Here is a 25,752-nt window from a genome sequence, read left to right as displayed (position 1 = left end):
TCAAAAAGTTACATCTATATAAAAACTTGGACTTGCTCTTCACAAAATGCGAATGTGCGTTGAGTGAAAATAGACGCTCCAGTGTTCATTGAATTTTATTTCAAAACTATATAACTTGACTGATATTCCAGAATCAGTGTAAAGAAATAAACGTGGAAAAATTTATAATCGTATAAAAATATTTTCAATAGGTTTTGCATTGCCAACCGAATTCTGTTCTGCAACTACAAATTTATCATTTGATAAAAATCACTGCAGTTGAAATTGAAATATTCAAAATTTTAGTATTGTATGGATTATCCCTATATTTGGTATCCTTCAAGAATCTTCATAATATAATCACAAAATAAAAGAAGAAAATATTGTTCAAGCAAACACTACAACACTAAAAACACTAAAAGTAGCCCATATAAATTCTCAAAGCCTTCTGTGTCAATCTATTTTCTCTTCTTTGTCTCTTCACGCTATTCTTATCTCTGAAACGTGGTTGAAGCCTTCCCTATCATCTTCTCTTGTAAGTTTAGATAACTACACCCTCTGTAGAAATGACCGAATCGGTAAACGCGGAGGTGGTGTTGCGATATATTGCAATCGGACTTACCGTTTAAAATTGTCTACCAGTCTTCGAATGAAGTCTTAGAACATCCTGAATATCTATTCATCGAAGTCGGTGCAAGCAACAAAAAGTGCCTTCTTGGAGTTGTATACAAACCCCCTAAATCAGGATTCTTAAGTGATCTTGAAACACCTTTGCTTAATCTTGTGCCTCACTATGACCATACTGTTATTTTCGGCGATTTCAATACAAACTTATTAAATTCAAGTAATTACGCTACAGTTCAACTTAAGAACATGTTTGAGTCTTACAATATATCCATCCTTCCTTCCGCAGCTACCCACCACACCCAAGAATCGGAGACACTTCTTGACATTATTGCCACGACTAATCCTCAGCTAGTATTAACGAATGGACAACTACCAGCGCCGGGTATCTCAGCTCACGACATAATCTTTCTAGAATATTCCTTGTATTGTACAAAATATAAACCTCACATCACATAATACCGTGACTTGAAGCATATTGAGCATGATGAATTAATCAATGACGCACTTAGCCTACCTAGGACTGAAGTGTGGAATTTACCAGACATTGACGACAAAATCGAAAAATGTAACGACCTAATAATTCAGTTATACGATAAACACGCACCCTTGAAAACCAGACGAGTTGGTAGACGCCCTGCGCCTTGGATGTGCGATGCCATAAAATTACTCACGACAGACAGAGACACTGCTTATCGTAAATACAGACGGAGCAAGGACGAATTTGATTTTAATACTTACAAAGTTTTAAGAAATAAATGTAATCAAGCAGTAAGAAATGCTAAATTACGCCATACACATTCCCTTATTCTACCTTCTGTCAGTGCGAAAGAATTGTGGCGTAATCTTAATAACCTGGGTCTAACAAAAGAAAAGCCTCGGGTAGATAACATCAACTTGTCACTCAATAGTCTAAATGAACATTTCGTCACTGCTCCACCTGAACCATTACATAAACAAGAGACTCTTGAATTTCTCAGATCTTACCCCCAACCTGTGTGGGATAAATTCTTCTTTAAATACATTAACCCGACTGACGTAATGAAGACGCTGCGACGTATGACATCTAAAGCCCAAGGTATAGACAATATACTGTAAATATCACTCTCCTGTATAAAATAATAGATGTAATCCTGCCGACCGTCACCCATATATTCAGTGCATCTATTATGACTGGGTCCTACCCCTCACTCTGGAAAATGGCATTAGTGAAACCTTTACCTAAATCTAACACACTTTCCACAGTAAACCAATACAGACCGATATCAATTCTTCCCACTCTTTCAAAAGCATTAGAACATATTGTACACGGACAACTTACGAACTATCTCGACGAACACAACTCCTTGATGACTATCAATCGGGTTTTAGGAATGGACACAGAACTACTACAGCCCTACTTAAAGTGACTGAGGACATCCGTGAAGCTATGGATAGGGGTGAAGTAACGGCAATAACTTTTCTCGATTTCAGCAATGCCTTTTATTCTGTTGATATCGACTTGCTTCTTGCAAAGATGAAGACTCTGCACCTGTCAGACAATACCTTGAGCTGGATGCACTCCTACCTACGGGACCGCCAACAGTGTGTTTTACTTGATAATCAATTCTCCCAATGGCGATGCACAAAGGCGGGAGTGCCGCAGGGCTCCGTATAAGGACCACTATTCTTCTCTATCTACATTAATGACGTATCAATGAACTTACAATATTGCCGATATCACCACTATGCCGACGACCTACAACTTTACATACATTCCAGACCCAATACGATCAATGAATCGATTAACAAGTTGAATTGTGACCTAGCCACTGTCTCCACTTGGGCGGCCAATTTCGGACTCGCACTTAATCCAAGTAAGATTCAAGCTATAATTACTGGATATAAGCGTTTAGTTAACTCCCTTAATAACAGTAATCTTTCAGTTGTTACCTTTAAAAACACGCTAATCCCTTATTCATCTGTCGTAAAATATCTTGGCTTCTTTTTTGATAATAATCTAAGTTGGAATTTTCAAGTTAAAGAAACGATAAAAAAAATCTGTTCCTCCATTCACTGTTTGAGTCGCTTGAGAAACTTCTTGCTCCAGCAACTAAAACTTACCCTAGTACAGACCCTAGTAATGCCGCACTTCGATTATTGTGACGTTTTGTTAAGTGACCTAAGTTCTGAACTGTCAGACAAGTTACAGCGAGCTCAGAATATGTGCGTCATATACGTGTGCAACATCCGACGATATGATCACATATCACCGTCCTTCTTAAGTCTTTCGTGGCTACGACTTAAAGAACGCAGAACTTTACACTCTTTGTCTTTACTCTTTCGAATTCTGCACACCTTAACACCAAATTACCTTTCGTCTCGTTTCTCTTATCTATACTCTAACCACGACGTAAATACCAGACCACTTATCTGTGGCACGCTCAGTATACCTCTTCATAGAACATCTTGTTATTCATCATCTTTTACAATATCCACCTCGCGTCAATGGAATTCATTGTCACAAAGTATTAGGGGCTGGAAGATAATAAACACCTTTAAAAACAGCTTAAAAGATAACCTTATTAGCCTTTCACTCCAATCATACTGATTTAAACTATAACTGACTACATTGTTACTTCTTTCTTTAGACATCATCCTGATAGTGCTGTATTTTCAAAATTGTCTCATAATAATCTCTTCATATTATCTAACATTATTTGAAATATATTAAAATTCTATGTATTTTAGCTTAATTCTGCTACACAGTTTATTTCAGTGTTTAATTAATAGTTCATAGTCTTTTGTTGTTTAATTCGTAAATAACTCTTGTATGCATGTAACTCTCATCTAAATCAAATTGTTGAATTCTTTGTAAGTTCATGCATATGTATATACACTTTTTGCTGGTTGAGTGGAAGAGAAGGCTTTACGGCCTTAACTCTGCCAGCTAAAATAAATTACTATGATGATGATGATGATGATGATGATGATGATGATGATTATTATTATTATTATTATTATTACAACGAACAGTATTCACAGAATCATTTAAAATATCGGTCCAATAATAGCTACACCGTGTCCCGCTTAGAGGGATCGAGAAATAAAGGCTCCCCACTTAAAACCAGATAAAGGTATCGTTGTGATTTACATCTGGCAAGATAGAGAAACTATGCAAGTTTACGCAACAAAGTCTGAAAACAGCTGCATGCGTAACATTCGTTTGTTTGTTGCTAAAACATGTCCGGCGCCATTTTGTAAGAGAACATGCCATGATTAACATGTGGACACCATAACAGAAAGTTCAGTGTGTGCTATGGCTAGCAGAAGAAAATCTATTACGCGAGTACAACGCCGTGTTCGTCGTACATGGATAGGTGGATCGGAAGACGAGGACCCATTGGCTGGCCAATCAGGTCACCCGATCTGACCAACTTGGATTTTTTTCTGGTGCTTTATGAAGGATACTGTGTACTAAAGAGGCAGAGCTAACACTTGAAGGAACTGAGACAACGCATCACAAATTCAGCTGCGCTAGTGACCTCACAAATGCCTCAGAACATTTGGCGAGGAGTTGAATACCGTCGTTTAGATGTCTGCAGGGCAACTCAAGGCGCACACATCGAGTTGCTTTCAGAATTTTCCGAAATTTGGAGAGCTTTACATCAAGTTATGTAAAAAGTTGTATTAATATACCATTATTTACACTTGAAATTATCCCTTATTTCTCTATCCCTCTAAGCGGAACACGGTGTACTACAGGGTTGGGCAGATAAAACCGGCCCGTTTTATGACATTGATAGGTACTAATGATTTGAAACAAACTTCAAATGGAATGAAAACAAAATGCATTTACCTTCATAATAAATGTTGGAAGTGCCCTTCATCTGCATCTAGACACTTCTGTGCACGTTTTAACAGGTTCATGAAAACACGTGTAAATTCCTCTTGGGTGATACTGCGGATGCAATTCCTGATATTATCCTTGAGATCATCAATGGTATGGGGATTCTGTTCGTACACTTTTCCCTTCAAGTACCCCCATAAATAAAATTCACTGTTGACAAATCTGGTGACCGCGGTGGCCATAAGTTTTTGCCCACAGTCCTTTCTTCAGTGAACATCTGATGAATACGGGCAAGTGACCTCTCATATGTGTGACATGTTGCCCCATCTTTTGAAAGAAGCAGTAATTATTCTCCTCTTCTGTCAGTTGGGGATATAATTCCTCCAAGAAGGTCAAGTAGAAATCTGTGTTGACTGTGGTGTCGAAGACGATTGGACCAACAATGCGTTTCCCAGTCATAGCGCACCACACACCGATCATTTGGTCGTGCAGGGGTTGCTCGAACAATAGGTTAGGATTTTGAGTCGCCCAATACCTGCTGTTCTGGGAGTTTACATATCCCGATAGATGAAACCAAGCCTCATTACTCATGATGAACATCAGCGGGTCCAAATGACCATCTGCAACCATGTCCAACAACCAGCGGCAGAAATTTACACGTTTATCTCTATCGGGCTCTTTCAATTGTTGTACAACTGTCACTCGGTACAGTTTGAATTTCAAACACTTCAACACATGTCCTTCTCAGTTCTCACTCACATGAACCTGTTCAGCCAATCTCGTGGTAGACTTTCGAGAATCCTAGTCATAAATTCATTAATTCGCGCCGTAAGTTGAGGAGTCCGGACAGAAGGCGTTCTGTTCCTTGTTACATTTTTTATGGATCCAGTCGTACGCCATTTTCGCACCAAATCTTGAATGCTGCTTTTCGCTAGTACTGAGCGAAGCGGATATTTGTCTCTGAATAATTGTTGTGTTTCCTTAATAGAGCTAGTCTGTACGTACGCCTCCACAATGAATATTCGCTCTGGTCTTGCTTATTTAACAAACAACTCTTTACATGTGTTTAGAACGTCTGACTTTTACCAGCAACCAGAAGAGGTTATAAGCAACAACAATGACACAAAACACGCGGAAGACACAGTATAGCGAACATAATTACATTAGAACGTCTGACTTTTAAACAGCAACTAGAAGAGGTTATAAGCAACAATGGCGCAACAACAATGACACAAAACACGCGGAAGATACAGTATAACCAACAAAATTACATTTCAAGAAAAAAGAAAGAAAAGAAATCAATACCCTACATAATTTATTTTCCAAATCATATGACATGAGATGGGGCCGGTTTTTCTGTCCAACCCTTTACTATAAGATATTCCTGCACACAATACTGAGTATTTAGCAGTCTGACGGCATATCACTTACGATACATGAGTATTCACCGCAACAATTACTTATAATATTCTGCTTTTCACTATATATTCTAATGGAAATGAGATACATCACAGAACTACATGTGCTACAGCAATTCAGGATCGGTCTTCATAGACATCTTAAACTATTGCAGGAGTAATATTATTGTAATTCTGTGTTGTAACTTGAGTACTAACACTCATAGGCTATGTTTGCCATCGTCCTAACTGATCACTTCGTAACCGAGTCCACGATACTCATCTCGTTATCCAGTACGCTTCCAGTATTTTCGAAATTCTTTATTAATCTATTTAATGTAGTTATCGGTGATTCTTTGCGCTACAATATCGCTCTTATTTCAAGCTTCACGCGGTGTGTATATATAATGTGTACGCCATATTTGTCATTGCTACATTCTGATATAGTTGTTTCATGATTAATATTTTTGCAAAGTTACTGATCACGTACACATTGGTGTGAGTAGTACGGGATGAAAATAAATGCAAACAAGACGATGACAATGGTTATCGAAAGAAAACAAAAAAAGCTAAACTTACGAATTCGAAATGCGGCAGTGGAAAGAGTGGACAGCTTCAAATACTTGGTGTGTACTATAGGCACCGTGCAAGCTCCTCTGGTGGCGACTGTTGTTACTAACTGCGGGACAGCAGCGATAGAGTTGTGCTTGAAGTGTATGAATATACTTAACATCTCAGGTTAAATTATTAGAAATATGGATGATCCTAAAAAGCGGAAAGGTAATGCAAATTGCTGTGTTCTTGAGTGTAGTAATGCTTATAGGAACACACCAACCGATATTGTTTGTATTGATTCCCTAAACAGAAAACTGAAGCGCAACGACGCTAATTGTGGATCCAAGCAGTACGCAGATGAAAGTAAATAAGGCTACACTGCTTGTAATCATAGTATTATTATATACTAGGCCTGATATAAAAAATAGAATGTATATAGTATTATGTTTATAAATAACCATTAAGTTAACAACAGGAATTTATCATTTAAATTTCAAAAAGTACATAATTACTGAGTTCTTTACATATATATTATGTATAATATTAGCAACAATAAATATTAATACACTTATTTTTAAATGTATTCATATCGATATTTAATTCTTGATTTCAAGTGCTGATGGTTCATCTTGGAAACCAACACCCGCAGCAAGAATTTGCGGTATTCATTTATTGGGAACGAGATCAGAACAGCCCCAAAACTAGTGTACCGTTCCTAGTATTTTTATAAAAGATTACAAGAAAAAGACTGCCTCATCTCAACTAGCTCCGAAAAGGTACGAAAGAAACGCAAAAAGAAGAAGAAAAGATGAAAATTTAAGTTTTATGGAAGGCGAATGCTCAACAAGTGTTATTTCGAAAAATGAAGTAGCCATACAGGCGGAAGTAAATGAAACCATTCTTAGTGATTTTGTTTTTTCTTTCACAATTGAATTGTGTGAATTGTCTACTCAAGTGTCTATTCCATTACATGCCGAACTGAAGTCACATAAGAAATGTTATGACAAGAGTTCAGGAACAGATGATATATTTAATGAAATGCAAGGTTTCCGAAATTATTCTACAATAAAATATGAGACAGAACTACCAGAGTTACTGAGAGTGACATTTGTGGTTTCGAATATATTGTTAAAATTGCTGCCAATTGAAACACAATCATACCCGTAGAATCATAAGAAATATTTCCAATTCTATCATTTAACCAAAAAATAGCTACCATAGATAGTCGAAACGCCCCAAGATGTAGACCATACATATTATTTTTGCTATTTTTATTAGTGAATTTCACATCGAAAGCTTTCGAAAAATTCTGTCCAAGAGTAAGATTAGTAAAGAAAATCGTCTACTCATATTTCCCAATTAAAATGAAAATTGGATTGTCGTATTCTGCTATGAGGGTGATGTTCGGAGTTAATCGTACAATTATAATTATGATGTACTTTTACCGCCACTTTAATGTTGTTGACATCCACAATGGTTACTGTAATTTTGGGTTTTGGCCTAGCAGAGAAAGTATTCAGGAAACAATGCCTGCAATATTGAAAAATGTAGAGTGACAATTAATTGTTGAGAAATGGAACAGCCACCCATTGTAGATCAGATGGTGGCCTTCATATCTAAATGCTACCGAGGCAGATCGAGTGACACAGTCATAACAACTGATTGCGGATTATTGACTTTATTAGAAGGTGGTGATGAAGTCAGGTTTTCTCGGAATAATAACAAACCTCTCCGATAAAGGGATCATTGTTGTTACTCCACCGTATCTGCACGATGGTAAATTAACAGCTGAAGAAGTCGAAACTACTTACAGCGTTGCCAGTGTTCGAATTCATGTTGAAAGGTGCATTCAGCGAATTAAAATATACAGTATAACATTTTACACAAACTATCAATTGAACTGCTTCCGCATGTTGATCTTGTTGTTTATTCAACTGTCCAAAGAGAAGTCTGAACCTCATAAGTGATACCAACAAGACACCACCTATGAGGCAACTAGGCCAGAATATCATGGGGTAGAGTGGCCAGTTCCTTTTCCCTTCCATTGCATATATCGCCGACTAGCTACAAATTACACTAGTCAGACTTCATATGTATACAAACAATATTGTTCTTCCTCTGACACATATCGTCAAGTGAGATGTACTGCCTGATAACATATGTACATATCAGCCAGAACCTCAATCAGAGGGAGTATGTTGATGATATTGTTCATTATGTGTTGTGCTTTAAAGAATTTGCAGTCGCCCATTATTCAGGAAGTGTAATTAAGACTACTTTTATAATTAAATCACATTAAAATACGTAATTTATAGACACATTATACACACATATATTACACACGTCATGACATCAAATATAAGTATATCAATGTTTTTGTAATATGACTGTTCACCCTCATTCAATGGTCTGAAATCTGATTTAAAATGCCAAACAAATTCACTGATATTTCACGAAATTTGTAATTACATTTTTACACTCCTCTAGCAGTACTGAACTTTCCACTGAGTCTATAAAATAATTAAAGATTGGAGATTGCTGGGTTTGCAGTGAAATTCCTGCCCTTGGGCAGAACACTATGAATCAATGAACCCATTCTTACTAATATTACAACTTTTTATCGACAGAAAGCCGCATGTAATTTCTATATCACACATGACTAGTGAAAGACTGCGAGCCTGTAGTTAATTAGGAATTGAGACACTGCGCGGCGCCACCAGTACGATTTTGAGACCCATGCACGGTGCCTATAAGTAGTAACGTTAGCTACTACCAGGGAGATAAAAGGAGAAGAGCAATGACGAAGGAAGCTTCTAATAGAGCAAAGAGCATTTTCTGCGCACCTCTGGAGTAATAGACTATAACTGTTTTTTTTAAGTTGGGACATGACAGTTAAGCGGCCGAGTGCTATGTTGCCAATATGGATTACCACGCTGCCAGCTGATGAAAGCTAGCAATTGACGTTAAGATGGCTGACATTAAAACATTCATTGACAATTGACGCGAAGGTAAGAAAACAATACAAAAATCGACAGAGAATCATCGACAAAACGTACCAATGCTAACATTGTGTGCACAATGTAAATGTCGCCAAGAGAGCTATTAAGCACTCTCCACATGGGAACGGTAAGTTTGGCAACTCAACCATTGTTACCATAGGAACAGGCCTACCACGCTATATGAAAACTCAGTTGTTTTTACGATCGCAACGCTCCTGTCATGTCCCGTCTTAAAAAAAATAAATAACAGGTATAGTGAAGTGCTTCGTGTGGAGTATAGCATTTTATGGGACAGAAACTTGGACATTACGACGAAGTGAAGAGAAACGACTAGAAGTACTGTATATTAAATGTGAACATGGTGAAGAATGGACTGTGTGAATTAGATATAATAAAAAAAAACAATCCTTTGCTAGAAAGAGAGGATGACGAAAGAATAGTGCTGAAACTGATCAGGAAGAGAAAAAGGAATTGACTGTATCACTTCCTAAGAAGAAACTACCTAGCGCAGGATGAACTGGAAAGAATGGTGAACGGAAGAAAAGTTCAGGGCAGAAGAACATATCAGATGATAGACAACGTTAAGATTTATGGATCATATGAGGAGACTTGAGAATGCTGCATTTGCAGTGGAAAGCCTTACGTTTGGCAGAACAGTATTAATGAATGAATACATACAAAATATTTCACATTTTTATATGTAGTAGAGTACTCACAGATAATTATAACATTTATATATATTATAGAAACGACATGGGAAGATCGAAATGCTTTACGTAAAACCTTGGAGACCTTCAAGGACACCCGCCGAGGCCGCTCTTATTCAATATAGGCTACATATACATTTAATAAATGTCAACGAAGGTGTAGATATTCCCATCTACGAGGATGATACGAGACCCTGTCTTCGAGGAACTGAGAAAACGCACAGCTGGCAGACATTAACTTAGCAAGATAGGCAAAAAGAACGAAACAGTGATAAACAAAAAGATAACAGAACTCGTAATCTTCCGAAAAGGAAGAACGCTTTTGGTGAACACGTCGTAATAACATGCAATGGGGAAAGAATTCCCATGAATAACAGTTCCCAATATCTAGTAATTTTATTACATTGCAGACATCAGGGAAAGCTTTTTGTACATATACAGAATAGAGGGCGTTAGCAGCCATCAGAAGCATGAACGACATAGAAAAGTCAGACAACTTTCTACGATGACAACATTGAACTTGTCCGAAACAAACGTGTTCCCATGCATTGAATATGAGCTAGACATTATCTGGGATATCAGAACCCAGAACAGCTGCAGGACTTTGAAAGTCTAAAAGGGAGATAGCTGAAAGAATATCTGTCAGTTTCAAAAGACATACCTACCAGACTAGGGTATGAGTTAGCCAAAGAGACATTTCTTCCTAGAAGACGTGAGGCTTAAATCAATATTACCAGCTGTGATGAATTCAAAGGAAGTCTTAGAAGAAGAGCACAAGAAGAGAGTTGAAGTTTATCCAGCCTGATTGCCACGGCCGCCATGATGGAGAGAAACTGGACTAGGGACAACTTCGACCTAAGGAATGCAGTGGCTTGTCTAGCAGTTCATGGCTTACATGTCAATCTGTACGGTAAGAAGAGATGGCATCTCCCTAGGGAAGAGTGTAAATTGTAAACTGTGTGGATTAAAGTATGACAATTAGAAAAATGTGCAAACAATAATAATGTCGTGGACGGTATATAAAGAAATGTAATATATTCGTCTCTGCCCATTGGGTGCAATTTCCGGCATTATTATGATTATTATTATTATTATTATTATTATTATTATTATTATTATTATTATTATTATTATTATTATTATTTATTTTATACCTGGACAAAATAAATAAAGTTTGGAAATCATTGAAGTCCCTTCTAGTATACACTGATAGAAAAACAGGATTACAAACAGTCATTTATTCAGATGACCAAATATTGATGGCAGGAAGTGAAGAATATTTCCAACGATCTGTTTTTAAACTGCAAACTATTCTTAGACACTACAACATAAAAGTTTCAGAACATGAAGCTATGTAAATGGTAATAACTGGAAAACACTTTATAGAGTTAAAAAACTGATAAATAAAAAACGTTATTGAACAGGTAACAGATTTTATCATATATCTCAATTTGAAAACAGAAAAAATATATTCAGACAAATTTAGTAAAATGTAATTGATTAAAAGTCTTGTCGAAGAGAAATTTTGGAAAATATATGAGGAATGAAATTCAAATTAGATACCTCAATATTATATCTAAACCAGAGGTAGGAAGTTCGTACGAAAACAGTAGATTTCAGTTGAGTACAGAGAAGAGCATAGAATTCACTCGCGCCTCGCCGTGCTCCAGAGGCCGGCAAAATCTCCTTCAGGCCTGCCCATATCCATTTTCCTTCGTGAGCGGGCTAACGCATGGAATCGCTAGTCTGACTTCAACCTTCCCTCACAAGCAGACAGGCAGTGTCGTTGCACGTGACGTCAAATAGTGACCCGAAAGGACTGTTGTATTTCGCCGACTTGCGCCAGGCTGTGCTGCTTTCAGATGCATGATAAATATCAACCAAGTCATTCAAACCTGACAAGAAGCCTACAGATATAGAGAAGCTATTGAAAACTTATTTTGTTGTCTTCTGAAACGTACCGTTAATAAAGACAAAGAAAACTATTTTTCGTCAACATAATATCCATTAAATGCTAACAGTTATTATAAATTACTTACACTTTCCTTTTCATCATAGTAATATAAATGTAATGCAAACCCTTCAAAGTTTCATCTTCATAAATAAAAATAAATCTGTCCCTCAGAAGTTAAATAGCAAATCAATATTCTGAAGAACAAAAAACTTTTATACATTTTACAGGTATTCAATAGGCTTTTAATTGTTCTTACGGAAAAAGTTAAAACGAAATATTTTTCTATAATAATTGTTGATATTCATAATAATTGTTACCAATATCTTTCTAATATATCTCCTTCCCTTCCCTTCCCTTCCCTTCCCAAATAGTCACAAGTTATGAAATGTTACTATTTTGTTGAGTCAGATGCACTTTGCAGGAATATGAAATGTATAATATTGTCTTATTACTTTATGAATTCTGTAGAGCAATAAATCGTAAAACTGTGTTTCTTTAATCAAGAATTATCTGCCGTTATTTCTTGAGACATATATACTTTGTAGAAAAATGAAATGTATGATATTTATCTTATTATTTTATGAAATTCTGTAGCGCAATGAATTGTGAAATTGTGTTTCTTTAGTCAAGAATTAGGGCCTATCTGCCTTATTTCTTGAGTCAGATACACTTTGCAGAAAAAAGAAATGTATAATTTTTATTTTATTATTTTATGAAATTCTATAGTGCAATAAATTGTAAATCTATATTTCTTTAATCAAGAATTTTCTGCCGTGTTGGACCATAAAATAAAGATTTTTTGAAGTGACTAAATAGCCAACGAACTTAGGTTTCAAACTAGTACTGTTTCATCTTAACCAGCGCAGACTGGCTTCCGTGAATGCAAGTCACTCTACTTTATAACACAAGCAAACAGGCAAGCTTTCTTGGGTCTCGCCTGGACTGAACTTATAAAACCCGGGCTGAATGGATTCAGTCTTAAAAGTTAACTTACTTTGTAGCTTCACCGGAACCCAAGTCTGACGGCAGGCAGTTACGGGCGTGAGTCTTGTCTGTTTTGCCAGTGTCTACCGTGCTCCCATGCGCTACAGGCGATACGCAGTTCACATAAACAACGCATAGTATAATTCTGTGGAGCTCTGTACAGTCGTGAATATTTTGAAAAATATTGTTAATTTGCATTAATATTTTAGGTTATGAACAAAGTGAGCTACTCTATTATTATTGTGCTATTTACAAATTGCATGATTCCAAAAAAAAATAATAAATTCATATGTTATTAAATAATTATGTAAACAGGAGTGTATAACACATTTACTTTTCCCGGATTATTCTTCGTTAAATGTTGACGTCTTCTCCTCCTATGCATTCGGTTGCCTTACAGTCCAATTTGAACATTGGAATAATTACGATACGAACTTCCTATCTGTCATCACAATATAAATCAAAAATTTTCTTGAAAACAATTATGAGTTTAATATTATGTGCAGGGAAAGGATTTATATGTAAATACATATTTACTTATAAAGCTAATATAATTTATATTTTGCATTATCTTTATGTTTCACAATGTGTAGGGTTGAAAAATCCTACTTTTATTTTCCATATTTTTCCATATTTTAGAGTTTAGTACATATTTTCGTTAATTTCCATATATTTTCCATATTTCATATAAAACAGTCCATATTATATTAGGTTTAACAATAAAACAAAACAAAATTCCATTAACTTTTAAAAATACATTTCAACAATAGAGATTTAAACACATGTTCAGTAATCCCTTTAACATCAGAGTTATTTGAAAATTAGCAGTCCTATCAACAATGGGAAAGTAAGTTACAAAACTGTATTAATTTAATTTAAAATTTTTAACAGACTTCAGTTGTGCAGCTCAACAGTTAAATGCCAGTCAGAGTAAACATAGGTTCAGTTTTGTAAATCATACTATAAAGACGGTAAATATGCCAAAAGTACGTCATTCAGTCAATTTAAAATCAAAACTAACAAGTTACATTTCAGAATTTAAAGAAGATGGTTTATCAACTGACAATAAAATATTATTTTGTAATTTGTGTCAGTGTGCAGTATCATCTACACAAAAGTTCCTGGTGCAACAACACATTACAACTAGTAAACATCAGGCCAACAAACAACTAAATTCCAAGCAGAGACAATTGTTTTTAACACAACCAACAACATCGAATGTAAGATCTGAGTTTAACATCGACCTGTGCCGTTCTCTCATCTCTGCTGATATTCCTCTCTACAAACTAAAGAATAAGGTCTTCAGGGAATTCCTTGAAAAATATACTCAACATACAATCCCGGATGAGTCAACACTTAGGAAGACGTATGCTCCATCCATCTACGATGAGACAATACAGAAGATAAGAGATGAAATTAAAGATAGTTCAATTTGGGTTTCCATTGATGAGACTCCCGACAAAGAAGGTAGACTTGTTGGTAATGTAGTTATCGGTTTGTTAAGTGAACAATATTCTGAACGAATTCTTTTACATTGTGATGTTCTAGAAAAGTGCAATAACAAAACTATAGTTAAACTGTTCAACGAAGCTATGGGTATCCTGTGGCCAAAGGGTATTATGTACGATAATGTGTTATTCTTTATTAGCGATGCTGCCCCTTATATGGTCAAAGCTGGACAAGCATTATCTGTTGTATATCCTAAATTGACTCATTTTACTTGTGTGGCGCATGCATTTCATCGTGTGGCAGAAGTGGTCAGAGACAATTTCCCTAAAGTAGATTTGTTGATTTCATCAGTGAAAAAAGTATTTCTCAAAGCTCCCAGTAGAGTTAACGTGTTGAAAGAAATGTACCCTGAAATTCCATTGCCACCAAAGCCAATTTTAACTAGATGGGGTACATGGCTAGAAGCAGTTGAATATTATGCCGAACATATAGACTCTATTAACAATGTTCTCCTTGCATTGGACTCTGAAGATGCAGTCTCAATTGATACTGCGAAAACAGTTACCTGTGACATAAGTGTGAAGAATGACTTAGCTCACATTCAGCATACATTTTCATGCATCATAAAAACGCTCAAAAGTCTCCAAAATAGGCACCTTTCACTATCTGAAAGTTTTGAAATTATAAATAGTACTGTGGAACAACTGAATCGTGGTAGAGGTAAAGTTGCAGATGCAGTAAGAGCTAAGGTGGACACTGTACTTTCAAAAAACCCTGGATATGAAGAACTACAAAAGGTTGTTGCTGTGATGAGTGGTGAATCAACAGTGAAGATTAACTTGGACTTATCCCCAGCAGACATTGTGAAATTGAATTATGTACCAGTTACTTCTTGTGACGTCGAACGCTCTTTTAGTCAGTATAAATCTATCCTCAGAGACAATAGAAGAAGATTCACTTTTCAGCACTTGAAAGAAATGTTTGTAACCTATTGTTATGGTAACAGACAATAAAAATTGTGTTTTGTTGAAACTACATTGGAAGATAAGGTACGTCCATTATATTTTTTGTTTAGTTTGATTAAAATGTACCAATATTTAACCCTTAACTACTATTGTCCTTTTGTGGAACATAAGTACTATCATCGGGTCAAATCTGACCCGAAAACATTTTTCTATATATTGCGAGACTGAGGAAAGTTTTGAACTTTCTATTAAAGCACACAGTATTTTGGAGGTTTTAAAGACCGTGTTCATAACATTCATTGAAAGTATTCAATTTACCTTCTCTAATACATCATGTTTAAATGTTAATCAAATTTTCATCATACATTTTCAATGATTTGTAAATACATACAAAACATGTATATTTAATAATTTATTCACTATACATATACATTATTACTGTTATTGAAGCATTAAACAACAAAACTGTCAAGGAAATTGGTGAAAATATAATTTTTTTAAACAAAATTGCAAGCAACTAATATACTTGTATAACAAAAGCTGTGAATGAAAAAGAAAGAAAATCAAAATTATCATTTTCATTATTTGGCCATTAAACATCAAATAAAAAATGTTCCTACGATAAAAAATCACTGAATACATGAAAGAATAGCTAAGAGACATATGAATAATCCATGACCAGTGTCACCAGGTACTACAATATTTATCTTCATTGACACTTTTACTCATCATTATCAGTGCTATGTATCTCTTCACTGCAAGGATTACAGATGATCTTAACAGTGCAATATTTCTTGCAAACAGTGCTATTGCATTCACTGCAGACTGTGGAATGCCTGTTGTCAACAGAAGATGGGAAAACCTAACACCGTCTCCTTTTCGTAGGTGGCTCCTCTCGTCTCTCAGGTTTATCCTTCTCTCCAACAATTTTCTTCATGGTTGCTCGTAATGTTCTAGGAAGTCTAGATTCAAGCATCCTTCGTTGAATATGTGGGCTAACTAAAGCTTTCCCTAAATTTACACCGAAATCTATACGACTTATGTTTGCATGTATGTCTTTCGATGTAAAAAGCACATGAGCATTGACAGAAGCAATGTCCATTAATGCCATGAAAATTGCAAGTCGCCATCTTCTCTTTCTTCTCTGAACAGTGTAGTTTGCACACTTTTGGTCCAATGAATCTACCTCTCCTTTCATTCTGTTGTAATCTTCAATAATTTCTGGCTTTCCATTTTCGACAATGTTGCTGTGATGCATTGAAGAAAAAAGACAAGCAGGATCATCAAACCGTATTGAAATCAATAGAAACAGAAATCGATCTAAACTCATTGTAGCTCTGAAAATATCTCTGCCGGTACCGTCAGCATTTCACAAACCCTTTGCGTCCTCATTGCCAGACTTGAAAACTCTACTCAAATACAGTAGCCCCAGAAAATCATTCAGTTCCACAGTACCGATGCGATTAGTGAATGAAGCTGTTTTACCATAGTTTGCAGAAAGTTCTGTTATTTTTGCATTTGTATTAGTAACAATCAAATTCGGAATTTTATCGTCAAAAAGTAACTTCCAAAACTCAATTGGTTCATTAGAATGAATCGTTCTTCTTGCACCTCTGAGTTGAGGCAATTTTATCCTAACTATATTATGTTGTCTGGTCCTCGAACTGTGGAAAGATGCAGTAAACCACTTGTATCTATTTTTTCCATAAACACTTTCTCCACTTCCTGTATATTATGTTTGAAATATCTCTGGTTCACACTATCCCACTGCACATACCTCTAGTTCACGTTCTGTCAATGTAGATGCCTCTGGTTCTTGAGTTAGTCCTATAGTTATAGCTGGTTCCCGTTGTAGAAATTCAGATGAATCCTCTTCACGAGTCGCCACTAATCCTGCTTCACGAGCCGCTACTAATTCTGTTTCACGAGACGCCACTGTTAATGTGTATGACTTACCGTCCGGCACAGCAGATATCTCTGGTTGATCTAGTTCACTTGAATTTTCTGTTGAGGAATGTAATATTTCCCTGAGATCTTCATCTGGAATTTCTTCCTCACTCTGTTTATCATGATCACTTACTATAGTTTCTGCATCACTTAAATCATTGTCAGACACTTCGTCTAACCAAGCAGTAATTTTCTTCTCACTCATGGTGGAATTATTCACAAAAGAAAATACAATATAAAAACACTTATCGCAAAGAAAGTTGCATTAACTACTATTGTCGGGTCACTGCTGACCCGACTTCCTCCTTGTGAGCAAGATACAACTTTTTCTGACGACAATCAAGCTTTAACTGATGCAGAACACCGCCGTGGAAGGATACAGAAAGCCACAATAATGAATTATTAAAACTCGCACAGGTATCTAAGAAATTAAAGTGACTGGGTCATTATTGACCCGACGATAGTAGTTAAGGGTTAACGTACATAGTCATTTTTTTATAATTTTAAGTCCATATTTAATTCCATATTTTGGTAAAAATCCATATTTAATTCCATATTTTGGTAAAAATAACTACATATATATTTACATATTTCATATATTTTTAGTCCATATAAATCCGTTCCCTGATTATGTGTCACATAGAGATACACTATTAGGTTCAAAAAGTAGTTTACCTGATGATATAAGAAATACTGTATCATATTTCAGATTTACTCCAGTAACGTCTTGTGAAGTAGAACGAATATTTTCAGAGTACAAACATTTTTTTTTCTGATTACAAAAGGAGTATTTCTTTTGATAAAATGAAAAGGTTCATTGCCACTTGTTATAATTAGGCTAGAATCATAATTGTATACTTTTGTATGTTATTTTTATATGTATAGGTAAATTATTTTAGTTTGGGAATTACAAAGTTTAGAATCACAAATTACTGTTTTTTTTTTATATTACTCGCTTATTATTTTCTTGTTCGAAGGCTGTAGACGATTCGAGCACATGTTTGACTTTGTGTATATGTTTGTCGTTCTGGTTCACTGACATTACTATTACGTTTTATCCGGTAGAGATATAGTCCAAGCTCACACAACTTAACAGTTTTGGTACCAACTTCCTAGCTGTGATCTAAACCAATGTTTTGGTTTCTCCAGCAATATCATAAACACAGAATTAACTGTTCACAGATGAGACTTCTACACTCGTTAAGTGGAGAGACTTTACGAATTAGAATTAGAAGTGAGAAAATTACAGGAAAATTACATGTCAAAGAAATTGTAACACAAATAAAAAATACTAATCCAAATGGAGTCATCACGTTCAAAGGATGCCACTCAATCGATTATTTACCTAGCAAATTATTAAACTATAAATCAAATGGAAGACGAAACATAGGAAGACCATTTCGCCGATCAACAGATATCACAGATCAAATTTTGTGCTGCAGAACGAGCTGGAAGTAGAAGATTATGATTTATTATTATCATCATAATCATCATTATTATTCTCATTATCATTATCATTATTATTATTAGTATATACTATTTTGTCAAATAAATTTAAATTAAAACTACAGCGTCTTTTTTTAAAGACTTTGCATACACTCTTTGAGGCTAAATGCAGGGTTTTCATTTCAAAACATCTCAGTCTATATGACTAATTATTTAAATTGTATTCAATTCCAACAAAAAACACTTCAATTTAGATATGGAGAGGGAAATCTGACACCAGACTTAATTGCATTTTAGATTTCACACCCTACCTCCGAGCTACCTCCACTCTGAAATTTAAAATGGCATCCCTATATTTTTATACTTAAATTTGAAAGATTATTCAATGTTTATACATCTCATCCATTTATTTCACATATTTTGCCTGGCAACCTGACAAGAAACAGTTTATTTTGCATGTGTTCAAAATGTGCTCCATTGTTGGTTAAACAGTAATGCAGTCTATTTTGGAACTCCTCGCAAATGTTTTGGAGTGTTTCCTTTCTAATCTGATTTCATTCTTGAGATATTCTATTTTTTTAGTTCTTGAATATTCTCAGGCGGAGGAGTATAAACAACTGATTTCAAATGACCTCATAGGAAGAAGTCAAGCGGCGTCAGGTCTGGAGATCTCGCCGGCCATTTTTCAGCACCTCTCCTACCAATCCATTTGCTAAGAAATCTTCTATCCAGCCATTGTCACACATAGTGTGGGGAGCTCCGTCCTGTTGGAAATGCAAATTTGTTCGTCCAATGCCAAGTTTCCCTCACAGACTTGGTTCTCTAGGATAGTGTGATAAGTGGATCAATTACATTTTTAATATGTTCAGATACAATTCTCCAGTGAGGTTTTCTTGAATGAAAATCGGTTCTACAATATCATCCCCAAAAATTCCAGCCCACAAATCGATCTTTTGAGGAAACTGTGTATTATCTTCACGACATGCATGAGGATTTCTAATTTCCCAGTATCTAATATTTATTGTGTTTGTTGACAAACCCATTTTAAAAAAATGTCGCTTCACGTCTAAAGCAAATATTTTGTGTCGAATTTGGATTATCTTCAATTCTGTGAGACATCTGTTCACAAAATTCTACTCTTCTATCAAAATCGTCTTCACTGAACCGTTGGTGATTTGTAGGGGAAAACGTTCATTTTCAGCTTTTTATGTATGGAACTAACCGAAATGTTTGTTACAGCAGCTACTTTTGGAATGGAGGTGGTGGGTTCATTAATGAAATGACCCAGTATTTCAATCTGCGAAGTTTCATCGAGTTTTCTAGATTGGTCATTTGCTTTATTGCACACAGAACCAGTTTCTTCAAATTTCCGTATTAGATCTATGGCATATCGGTGACTTACGTTTTTCTCAGGATACCTCTCGTTGAAAGCTCTAACAGTTTTACGAGCACAACGCTTTTCAGCTCCATAAATATGATTTCTGTTCTCTCTTGAAGGGTGCACACCATTTTACAATAATATAATACACGAACACAACTATTACAAGAAATGTTGAATGGTATTTACGAGTTGCATTACGTGCATTTCGAGATGCATTTCGTACCAGTGTCATTAGCTCGTGCTTTCTTAAAATAGTAATTTTAATTACTAATATTGTTGATAGTATTATCGAGAACTACATACAGCAGTACTTGAATAGAATAATGAATTCTCCCGAGTGCTACGATACAAAAAGGAAGCGGGTTTTTAAGTCGGGAGAGGAAGAGAAATGATTTTGTCTATATACAAGCATTACCGACTAAAACTGTAAATGGAGGCATCACATCGGTAGAAGAAGCAGCGCTGCAAACGGCTTGTGACTTACATGTTCTAATTTCCATATTGTTTTTATATTTTAAGAGATCTAACAATTGCAGCACTCAAAGGCTCAATAGCTATTTTCAGGCATCATACATATGGACTATGACTAATTCGCATCTCCTTGACGTTACTTCGTTTAATATCATGTGTTTCAATATAATTCTAATTGTTATTTTTCACTCTAACAACAATGTATCACTAGGCATCAAGGCATTTACTCTATTGTATCATGGTATCCTTTGTCGATGGCAACCTGTAGTAGTTACAGGAAGAAATTAAATAAATAAATAAATAGACCTAATAGTATGCAAATCTAGTCTTTCAGGTAAATCTCCCTGTAAAGCAGATTTAAATAATTTCAAGGGAAAAATTGTTCCGGGGCCGGGTATCGATCCCGGGACCTCTGGTTGAACGTACCAGTGCTCTGCCAACTGAGCTACCCGGGAACTCCACCCGACACCGTCTCAACCTTTCCCTTTATATCCACACAACTCGCGTGGGCTGACGAAACGCCAGAGACTCACATCGAGTGCACACACAATCTCTGTGTAACTTGGAAAAGTTGAGATGGTGTCGGGTGGAGTTCCCAGGTAGCTCAGTTGGTGGAGCGCTGGTACGTTCAACCAGAGGTCCCGGGATCGATACCCGGCCCCGGAACAATTTTTCCCTTGAAATTATTCAGACCTAATAGTGTCTGAATACTTTTATTTTAAACAATGGTTCAGCGGGCTCGAGTATTCCTTTTATATTTATATATTTGTTTATTCATATATTATGTGAATTAATAATAGTAATAATAATAATAATAATAATAATAATAATAATTATTATTATTATTATTATTATAATTATTATTATTATTATTTATTATTATTATTATTATTATTATTATTAATTCAATATGCTCGTACATGACTCAATCAGTATAAATATAAAATTAAGATTATATCCATTAAATTATTATTATCATCGAAGTACAAAAATAGCGAAATAGTAAATTCGAATTATAATGACAACTCAAAAGAAAATAAAAATTACTATAATATATCTTGATATAAAGTTAACACTATATTGTTTAATATTATCGTTATTATTATTATTATTATTATTATTATTAAATTGGATCGTTGTGCGCTTAAGTGAAATGTTTGAATTCGTTATATACTTCTTTATTATATTAATAATTGAAAACATAGCTACGACAGTTATTTCAAACATATCGGTGACAAACGCTAAACACGCTTTGAATCTCGCGCCACTGTGTGGCAACAGAGCTCAGAAAGAGAGCAACAGAACGTTGCTTCCGGTTTAGTCGGTTCATAACCTGGCTTTTAGTATAGAACTGGCAGCTCAGGTCAAGCAATGCAATGGATTGCATTTGCCACGTGTTCTTGCCCCAATTCTGGACTATTCTCCTCAACTAAAGTCAGCTGGGACAGCCGGAATTACCAGTGCTTGAGTTCACAGTTTTAGCTCAGGGACTCGTGCGTGGTTTGTATTTTTGTACGTTTGTACGTGATCTTGTTCGGCCAGTTCGAAATGCACAGGTTATAGAAGCATTTGAAATGTGGATAATGGAGAAGGATGGAGCGTGTGAAGTGGATACACAGAATAAGAAGTGAAGCTGTGTTGGAAAGAGTGGATGAAGAAAAAATGATGCTGAAACTGATCGGATAGAGGAAAAGGATTTGGCTGGGTCACTGGTTGAGAAGAAATTGCCTTCTGAAAGATGCACTGAAAGGAATGGTGAACGGAAGAGGAGTTCGGGGTAGAAGAAGATATATGATGGACGACATTAAGATATATGGATCATATGAGGACACAAACAGGAAGGCAGAAAATAGGAAAGACAGAAGAGTTGTGGGTTTGCAGTGAAAGACCTAACCCTGGCAGAACACTATGAATGAATGAATAGATGAATATATTTGAGTATTTGAATGTATTTTAAGCTTGATTTCTTCAATAACAACAACCATTATGTTATTGTGCATGGTACTTAAAAATTCACTCAATCTATAGACCGGAGGATACAAAAACTAGCCAATTCCTTTCTTAAAAATGAACTGAACGCGTTTTGTGATCACTCTTCAATTTGGTATCATGCTTTACAAATGTACACTGCAACAGGACAGTTAAATACGTTTCCAAAATAATTTCTTCCGCATACGAAATGTAGAAAAACGAGATGTTGAATAGATATTTATTTTTCATAAAGGCAAGAATTTGTTCTTGTAAGAGGCAGATGAATTTGTAATGATTTATTTTGAATTGAATCCAATTGGTACTGTGAGTCATTCATTTTGAAATAAAAGTTCAGAAGAGCCATAAGTAAAGAAATAGTCTTACGAATGAAACATTTCATCACATTGTCACGCATAGAGAGGTTGATACAAATTGTCATAATTATAGAAGTTTTAGGAAGTGATCTACGGTTATGTTGTAAGTCTGAGCTATCTTTTGTGCAGTAATAAAATTTATATCACTTCTTAATAATGATCTGAATGAAGTGGGGAGAGCAACGGCGAATAGTTTAATGGTTGAGTTGTTTGGACTTTTTCATAGCTTATTTTTTAAAAAATTGTAGCACAACGTTTCGAAGAGTGGATCTCTCTTTGTCGTCAGGAGAAAACCTACTGTCAGTCTATCTAGCTGTTTGTAACGATCCCCACTGTAGGTTTTCACATGACGACGAAGAGAGATCCACTCTTCGAAACGTTGTGTTACAATTTTTAAGGTATCAGCCAGACAGGCTAGCTGTTTGTAAAGATCCCCACAGTAGGTTTTAACCTGACGACGAAGACAGATCCACTCTTCGAAACGTTGCCACAGTAGGTTTTCACCTGACGACGAAGAGAGATCCACTCTTCGAAAAGGTGTGCTACAATTTTTTTAAAATTAACAATGGAAGAAGTCCAAACAACTCAACCATTAAACTTCTTAATAACTTTTAAGACCGAAATTTGAAGTATTCAAAGATAATAAGAAATGATCAAATATGAAATTACAGATATTCATTACAGAATGATATCCGCCAGTGAACTTCAGAGTAAACCCTGATTTTCATTAGCTCACAAGATGGATTTCAGTACTGTTGAGTGAGGACGGACAGCCATCCACAGGAGTAGTAGTTGTCAGAGTGTCACTTACCGAAACGCAATTATGTGTTGGACAGGTGTTCATCTCCCATATTGTGTACGTTGTGCTTCAGTATGAAAAGCAGAATGTTGACATTTCTGTCAGTCAAGCAGCACGACAGCTAGTTACTTAATATACCTAATTGTTTTGTTAAGTTCATTAATTCCTGCTATTAGTTCGTACAAATTTCTGTCATTCTCCACAGTTAAAATGGTCGATAAAATGTGTGAATGTAATTATTTCCTTGATAATATTTCACAATATAGAAAGCAATAAAAGACCATAAGATATTACTTGAAAATATATGCATTCATAAACAGCGTAGCCCGAAAACACGATGAATTGATATTAATTTCCCTTTGCACGTTACATCCTATACCATAGTTTTCCTACTAATCACATTAGTATTCTGTATCTGAAAACCTCAATACTGTTTACTATGACCGTAAGAATGAAATTCTAACGGATTACTGAAACACACTACTAGGCCTACTCGTATATTTTTGTCTTCCCCTTCAATTACTTCCATGGCTATGTGTCTGTCATCATAGTCCTTCTGCAAATATTGATGGAGGAGAATTTATACCTATCTTTAGAGGAGTATTTGAAAGGTTCAGACACATAGTGGGCTAAGCACCATTTCTTAAAAACGGAGAAAGCAAGGGTTAAAGTTAGTGAATACCATAGTTTAATGAAGATTGACATGTAATTTAGTTTTAATGTGTATACTTTATATTACCTACTTCCTATATGTTTCCATTGAATAGTAATAACTTCATTTAAAGCTTGTTTTCTACAGGTTTTCTAAATGGCGCTTGGTCCACTATGGTTCTGAACCCTTCAATATGAAGGATACCTATACCTCTAACAGAAGGAAATTATCACAATACGTTTGAAGTACAGGCGTTTGAATGAAAACAAAACTTGTCGTGGTAAAGGTGTATCTGAAAATGAAACTTCAAAAGATTGTGAAAGTGCCAATCAGTGTTGCCAACCCTGAGGCTTACTGGATCACAGAACTGGTTCCAAATTATCGTACTTTTGATTGGAAGATCGTACACTACATACAAAATAGGCCTATTTTATTATTTTACCTAAACTTCCTCCACAGTGTTTTATTTAAACGATTTTTTTAATTATTACGAGAAAATATTTGTTAAAAATTAAATATCATCGTACAAAATTATATTTAGACACTTTGTTGTCTCTTAACCTTGGAAGGATCCTCAGAAGGATCAACACAGCAGCAACATAAGAATCAGAACCTACATCTAGCCTTTTTACAGTTTGTTTAATCAGAGCAGAAACAAGCTTTAAATTTAGGAATTGTTTACCATAATTTTTTACAATTTTGTTTCCGTCCTATATATTTAAGTACAGGGACATAATTTTATTTTTACTTTAATTGTAATTGTACCTGAGTTTTTGAATCTACTTCACTCCCACTCCCTCTACTAGTAAACTTCCAACCGTGTGCAATGAAAGTCGCCTTACGATAATGAGTAAACAGTACTGAGTTAGTGAGCATAGTACGTTCCAGAAATATGTTCGCATTTTCCAGTGACGAAAGAATTTTCAATATTGAATCATATTTCGCACAGGTACTGTCGACCGTTTGTCTACGTCGCAACCCGGTTTCCCCCACCTGCTTCTGCTCGACCCTCTGTAAAGGCTAGTGGCTGGGCTGTCTTAGCTCTTTTCTGAAAACATTAACTTCTGTTAGGAATTGGACATCTACGTAATATTATACAACTGTTTAAAATAACTTAAATAAATAATCAACTGTCACGTTATTCCCCCCTTTTCTACGACTTTGCTACAAAACCACTTGGACGGACAGTAGATAGCATATCTGAGTAATTTTATCTTTTCGGATCGGGCAGAAGCGAAGACTGAATTTACAGTACGTGTATGTAAAGTA

The sequence above is a fragment of the Periplaneta americana genome, chromosome 14 (assembly GCF_040183065.1).
Source record: "Periplaneta americana isolate PAMFEO1 chromosome 14, P.americana_PAMFEO1_priV1, whole genome shotgun sequence".
NCBI classification, from domain to species: domain Eukaryota; kingdom Metazoa; phylum Arthropoda; class Insecta; order Blattodea; family Blattidae; genus Periplaneta; species Periplaneta americana.
This window is presented reverse-complemented; position numbering follows the sequence as displayed.